Source organism: Hyposmocoma kahamanoa, unplaced genomic scaffold (assembly GCF_003589595.1).
Source record: "Hyposmocoma kahamanoa isolate Upper Pololo Valley unplaced genomic scaffold, ASM358959v1 98930, whole genome shotgun sequence".
NCBI classification, from domain to species: domain Eukaryota; kingdom Metazoa; phylum Arthropoda; class Insecta; order Lepidoptera; family Cosmopterigidae; genus Hyposmocoma; species Hyposmocoma kahamanoa.
In genome coordinates, this window is record NW_020655726.1 from 24,876 (window position 1) to 32,868 (window position 7,993).

General features: G+C 37.0%; 1 pseudogene; it reads left to right on the forward strand.

Moving 5' to 3' along the window:
- The first annotated feature begins 6,502 nt into the window (after positions 1-6,502).
- The window catches only part of LOC113238933, a 79,288-nt pseudogene continuing 77,797 nt past the window's right edge, over positions 6,503-7,993 (forward strand).

Here is a 7,993-nt window from a genome sequence, read left to right on the forward strand (position 1 = left end):
GTGTAGTTTTGGATTTTTCCTTGAGTCGTTGTTCTTCGTTTTTTATTTTGGTACCTAATAGTTTATATGTCGTCGTGAAGTGTCAATCATGTGACATTTTATACTCAGTGTTGCCATCTAATAAAATAAAAGAACTGTTTCATCTTCTGTTGGGTAATTTTCCGAAAAATTTCAAATACGAGAGCTCCGAAGCAAAATCCGAAACGATATGCTTTTTTTTGTTTTGTTTCTGGCACTTCGCGGTTTGCGTTGGTGTCACTGCAAAACGGGGAATTTTTTCACGGCAAACAATGGAAAGCAAAAATGATTTGGAAGAAAGATTAGGGAAGTGCGATTAAGGTTAAATAGGAATACATAAACATAAGAATTATAATTTGTTATATTATGACAAACGTAATATATAGCTATACTTATAATTTGATACAATTGAAAGGTATAAATGGAGCGAAACATTTTTTTTTTATTTTTTTATTGTGACTCGGCAAAATGACTGCACCGCGCCTGATGGAAAGTCCGAATACAGTCCAGAGATGAGAGTAACGGATGGAAAACACAAATATCTTCACTCCGCCACTATCATTTTGCCGGTCTGGCCAAATGCTTCTTCACACTACGTTTGAAGGACTCGATGTTATAGAGACATACATTATAGATAATAGGACTATTTGATGACAAAATAAGCTTTACAGTAGTAGAAAGAGGGAATCCAATGGAGATGAGGATATAAAACAAAAATAAATGATCGTATAACGGATAGCTGAGTACGATATGATTTAGATCACCTATCTCTCCACAGTCGCAAAGGTCATTCATTGTCTATAATTTTAAACTAAGCTAAGTGGGCCGGTGATCACATATGCCCCAGTCTCATGCGAATCAGTACACTCTTACAGTACAAACTTTCCAAATTCCATTTTGGAAAACCAAGGCTTAGTAGGAATAGAGGGTTGTACACTCGCATAAAACGATCCCTTCTTGCGGCTGCTGACAGTAAAATTTCCTGCCAGGAATTCCTAAGAGTAATTGCGAGCAGTGCACCCAAATCATGACAGTAATTAGAAAAAATGTTACTTACATCACCGCAATCAATCACCTCACCCGCCAGTTGGTCTGCGCGTTCATTGCTTGGGATGCCGCAATGACTCGGCACCCAAGCAAACTCTACAGAATAACCTTTTATTGTACACTGATAAAGTAAATTTCTAGTTTTTAAAATTATGAGGCAACTCAGTTTAGAACTAAACGAAAACTTGGACAATGATTGCAATGCGCTCATAGAGTCAGAAAATATTGTACTGTTGTTTAACTTAGCTATTAGAATAAACTCTACACTTTTAAATAATAATAATAATAATAATAATAATAATTTTTTAGGCCTTGGGAGAGGCGAGAGTTTAAAATAAATACGAAAATAATAATAATAATAATAATAATAATAATAATAATAATCTTTTGGACTATTTTAGATTGCTGCATTCCCATTCCAACATTTCCAGCAAGAGAGCGTTTTGATGCGTCACTAAGCAAATAATGCCAACCATCGAAATCACTCTCAGTAATAAAGCGTAAAGATTGAGGAGCATCAAGATGACTTTTATTAATTCCTAAATTTAAACGGACAGCTGGTGTTAAAGTTAGAACTTTGTAAGCATTACAAAAAAGAGGATAGAGTGAATATTGATAAGTGGGGGTTTGAAGAACAAGGTATTTGAGAAAACTAATGACAAGACATGGTGGAGTTTTGCGAGTCCAGTATATCACAGTATCGGAAAGATGTCATTTCTCGTGAGAGACATTGTAGTTTGTATAGAAGAGGATGATTTGTTGCAAGAAGTTGCAAGCATCGAAAGAAATACCTGTCAGATAAAAACTGACGTCGTAATCGAAGTGGAGGATCTACACACTCGACCTGCAATGTATTTATGGGGCTAGACTTCATAGCACCTGACAGAATTCTCAAAGCTTTTGATTAAATTTAACTGCCTCCGTGGCCGAACGGTTACCATACCGGACTGCCACGCAGAGGTCCCAGGTTCGTTTCCCGGGTCGGGAGAAATGTTTGTGTGGCCTACATTTATTTCTCTAGTGAGTTTGGGTGTAATTTGTGGTTATCCATGTGTGTGTCCATGGCACCCGCGACACAGGGTTTCCCTAGTGCGGAGCAATGTTAAGTTTGTGTTGAGTGTATGTGAATATTGTCTAACTTTTAAAATGCCGTAATACTACTTGTTTCCAAAAGAAAAGTGGCGTAGTCCAATACACCCCTTATTATAAAAATGACCTTCACCTACTTTACATGAGAATGTCTGAAATAGATTGGATCCCCCTTTAGCTAATAAGTCATTTAGATGAAGCTGTGGCCTACTTGTACTCAGCTATTTGCAATATAGTGGAGGAAGTTGTTCCATTTAAGATCCCTAGTAAGCCTACTAACTATTCGGTATGGTTTTTTGCTAAGACTATATATTTAAACAAACTCAAAAACAAATATCACAAAATGTACAAAGAAACAAACTATCAACTCTATTATGGTTTTTTCTACTATTATAGGAAAATGGTTCTGAGAAGATCAAAATGCGATTTGATTAATTATTACAAAATGGTTCAGGGGATATCAAGCAAAATCCTTCGTTATTCTGGGCGTTTGCGAAGAAGCACAAAATGTCATGTCAGCCAGCTACATTTGCTCAATTTTTTCAAAGTGTCTTCCTCCCTTCTCTACCACAGCTCTGTGTCGAAAAAGCTTGTGATGGTGCTGCTACTTTTCCACATCTTGCCACTTTCCAGAGACATACTTGGTACTTGGTGCAACGGGCTGGTATCCGTAACTCGATGACAAAGCGCCTATTTTGCGTGTGGGGACATATTAGTGTTGATGAAATTAATGAGATTGACGTGCGCAAAGCTATCAAATGCCTAGCACCATTTGTAAAAATATTCGAAACGGTGCTCTATTCGACATAAACTATCCAGTTTTATGACGGATAACACGGTTTTTTTGCCGCAACGCTCAACTACGTCCAATCTTCTGAATGTAATTGCCTTAATTGGGTCAAAAATAGATCAGAATACTCAAGTTGATGTTGCCTATTCCGACTTCCGTAAAGCTTTTGATCGGATCAACACTGACCAATTATTTATAAAAATGGGTGTTGCGGGATTTACTACTCAGTTAATGAAAGTCTTCTGTGCGTATTTTCAAGATAAAAAGCAGTACGTTTAATACGAAAACTTTAAATTTTCCCCTTATACAGTTGCTGCTGGTATAGGGCAAGGTAGTAGTCTCGGCCCTCTCATTTTTTTACTGCTTGTGAATGACCTTCCTACATCTGTAAAATCTTCTGTCTGCCTTATGTTTGCTGACGATGTCAAACTCGCTTTGCCGGTGAAGTGCACCGCGGATTTTGATCTACTCCAAGCTGATATTAACAATATTTTCGTTTGGAGCCGGGACAACAGGTTGGAGATGAATGTTGAAAAGTGTTCATTGATGTCTTATTCCCGGAGAGATCCAATCCTCAATGAGTACAGCCTCGGTGGCACGACCTTGAACTGTGTGAAGTCTGTTCGTGATTTGGGAGTAAGATTCGATTCTGAACTCAAATTTAACGATCATGTTATTGATATATGTAATAGAGCTTGGTAAATTCTTGGCTTCATCAAGCGGCAATCTAAGTTTTTTGACCACAGACAGGCAATTTGTAATTTATATAAATTTTTTCAAATTAAATTGGAAGCTACGTGCGCAGTGTGGAATCCCCACAATAAACTCTTTATAGCAATGTTGGAACAAATCCAGAAATCATTTTTGAGATATTTGTAAGTATAGTAAACTTTATGGGTACTATCCTTATATGTACCCTACACTCTTTATTTTGGGCATGGTATCGTACAGATCGCTTGAGATCAGGCCAAAACTGGCGCTTCTAAAATATATTTTTAACCTAATAAGAGGATGATAATTAACCCTCCTCTATTGGCTCAAATTCCTTTTTTTATCCCGCCAATCTCACGTTGCGTCCTTCGTTAGCGCAAATACCCTCTATTCAACTTTCACTTAACCCGCACAGTGACACTAAGAAGGACACCATTCTTCGAAGCATTGGCCGTAATTGAATCCTTAAGCAAAACAAATGATATTGACGTGTTTAGCAACACTGAATAAAAATTTGTAACATGCGTTGGTTACTATTTGGAGGCGGTCGGTTTGGTACCGTCCAAAGCTCTGTAGTCCAAATTCCGCATCCTATCTTTGGCCGGTGATCGACTCAACCTTTTTTTGTGACTATGACTTACATGTTTACTTATAAGTACTATAAGTGTAAGTTGTACAAAATGAATAAATAAATAAATAAATAAGTTTAAGAGAGAAAGGATGCGCACCCCACCAGACACCGGCAAGACATTTTAGAATATTTAGATTACGTTCATGTTTAGCCGTAATGTATTCACAGTGAGGAATACCAGTGAGTTTAGAGTCTAGTACAATACCTAGATAGTTATTTTGAAGTCTAACTGGAATAGAAATGGAATCATATACAATTTCAAGATCCGGTGGGTAGCGCATCCTAGAGAATAAGACTATTACACTTTTTGAAGCAGACAGACAAAGTCCATTAGTTTTAGTCCACAATCAAAGTTTAAAAAAATTAAGAGATGAGGACAAAGTCAAAGTCAAAGATTATTTATTCCATAGGTAAAATAAATTTACACTTGAAAACGTCACAGTTAAGCTACTGCTCGTTCACTACGCTGACCTCCCTGAGAAGAACGAGCAAGAAACTCTAGGGATTGCTCTTTTCAAATAAACTTAAATGAATACATTGATACAATGAATACATTTTGAATCAAATTTGTGTGGATTCTGGAGCCATGTCGTCTTTCCATACATCTTTATCTAACACGTAGTCTTCAACTTTGTAATATGATTTTTCGATCAAAATATTTTTAATGTAGTTTTTAAACTTAGGAATTGATAAACTTAATATATGCTCCGGAATCTTATTGTAAAAACGTATACAGTTCCCCGTAAAAGAGTTGGTTACCATGGTTAAAACGAAATCGTGGCACCATGAGTTTGGACTTAGCTCTAAGGTTAATATTATGGATATCTTCTTTCTTATTGAAATTATGTATATGTTTACGGGCATATAAAATATTTGAGTAAATGTACTGTGATGCCACAGTCATGATACCAGTCTCCTTAAACTTTTCTCTGAGAGATACCCGAGAACCTAGACGGTAAACAGAACGAATCGCTCGTTTTTGCAATACAAATATGGGTTGAATATCTGCCGCTTTACCCCACATGAGAATCCCGTAGGCCATTATACTATGGAAGTAACTAAAGTAAACTAGTCTAGCAGTAATAACATCGGTAAGCTCACGTATTCCGCGGACTGCGTATGCAGCGGAGCTTAATCTGCTGGCCAGAGACGATATATGTGGAAACCATTGAAGTTTACTATCTAAGGTCACTCCCAAGAAGACTGCTTTATTAACAAGGTCTAACTTTTCTCCGTTTATTTCTATGCTTGTACTAGTCGATTTTACGTTAGGTAATTCAAATTTAACACATTTTGTCTTCTTGGCATTAAGCAATAAATTGTTAGCATTAAACCAATAAACTACCTTAGAGAGGGTGTCATTAATATGGTCATAGTTAGTGTCATGTCTGTCTGTTTTAAAAACCAAGGATGTATCATCAGCAAACAACACTGTTTCGCAATGGTCCTTAACAAAGAATGGCAGATCATTAATATAAATCAGAAATAAAAAAGGTCCAAGTATTGAGTCCTGCGGAACACCCATTTTTACTGGAGAACCCAAAATATTAAAACCTCTAGCAATCCAACTTTGTCCCGGAGAGCAACCTCTACGTCGTAGGTATAAATATTGTAAAAAATTGGACTAAGTACAGATCCCTGAGAAAGTACCCTCCTTACTAGCCCAGACATAACATGACCGTCGTCAAGCCATAAATTGATGCGCCTTTTCGACAATATATTGGTTACAATTTGAAAGTAATTTAGGTACATTCAGATCGTATAATTTCTTTTGTAATATAGATATAATACATAATACGCTATCGTACACTGCACTGTACTGTTGTTATTAGTAAAGGCGAGGTGAATATCAGTAACCAAAATGCTAAGACCGTCAATAGTACTTTTACCTTTTCTAAATTCAAATTCGTTGTTTGAAAGTAATTGTAAAAGGATCTTGAATGTTAGGAAGAAAAATAATTACGCATTTGTCTTCCTTGCAAGTCCATGAAAAATTTTATTGCCACACAAAAGACGAAATATTCAAAAATTTAAAATAACATTTATAAATCTATATTACACCAAAGAAACTGTAACATCCTCCACACCATAGCGCTAAAAACCAATCGCCATAATCATAACTTAAAAACATATTTCAAAGTAAACAATAATATTAAACATCAAATTTTTCTGGCACTTTCACTCGATGACCTGAACGTGTGATCACTGGTACGGGAATGTTTGAGTTTAACGGTAAGTCTTCTGATGGACATGCATTGTCCTCTTTTATCAACGCGGATACATCTGCACAGGGCAGCGCGAGGCTGTACCAAGATCGCAAAGCTTGAAGGCGTTCACCAGTTCCGGTCTTTACTCGACCAACTCTGTTGTGACCGTCAACGCCGTCCAACACTTCTATCACCAACCCGAGAGGCCACTCTACACGCTTCTCATCGTTAACTTCAACAAGAACGACATCGCCTATCTTAACCGTAACATGTTTCCCCGATGTTCATTTCTCCACTATGTACGGGTGAAACCGTATACTTTTTATGATTGAAATTTGTTATTTTAATATGCACAAGTAAACCCGCACGATATCATATGTATTAGATTTACGCTTACTGCAGCACCACGCTGATCGATGAATATTTTGCAATAAATGAGTATTGTCTCGTTCGGACAGGGTCGTTTCATTTATATTATTTAATAGTACTCCAATCATTTGCATTGCAATTTGCATCTCTCTATCTCCTTGCATCGTCCTACTTGCATTTACATACGTCCTGCAGTGCAACGTGTGTTAACGGCACACACTAAATGAAATGAAATGAAATCTTCTATTTCAGGCAATGAAATGCCCATAGACAAAGTGTTAGTAAACAATTAAAACTTAGACTATTGTTAGTACATACAGCACAAATTAACCTAACCTTATTTTATATACAAAAGAACCGATTTGATTTGCCCAATCCAATACCATAGGATTGGGCAATCAAATCTGCCTGCAATCGTTTTCACGAGTCAAGAGGTAAAAGCGCTAAATATTCACTTCAAAATCTCTGCGTTAAATCTGAACAAAACTTCTTTATACGTGGGGCGCACTATAAGTGGAATGAATAACCGGAATTAATAAGAAAAAAATACTATAAACGGTCAGAAATGAATTTATTCTTTCTCAAAATATTCTCCGTTAGCGTTAATGCACTTTTTCATACGAATGAACCGATTCTGAAAACATTTATGCCACTCCTCCGTGACAATATCTGAAACATTTTTCATACTTTTCGACACCCTCTTCTGGTGATGAAAATCGTTGACCGCGTAACTGGTTCTTAATTTTTGGAAATAAATAAAAGTCACAAGGTGCCAGGTCGGGACTGTACTCGGGATGGCTCATAAGGTCAACGTTGTTCACCTTCAAAAATTCATTTGTCTGGCCGTGTGAGAACTGACATTATCGTGGTGCAATATGATACGGCGTTTACGGTTATTTTACGGAGTTTGTCAATAACTTCCGGCAAACAAATGGTCATGTACCAATCACTATTCACGGTACAACGATTCTCCAAAGCAACAATAGCCACGTGTTCAGTTTTATTAAAAAAAAAGAAGCAATCATCCGCTTAGAGGCACTTTGCACGCGCGCCACTTTGGTTGATTTCGGCTCGTCTCGAAAGACCTGTACGCTCGATTGCTGCTTTGTTTTGGGGTCGTAACTATAAATC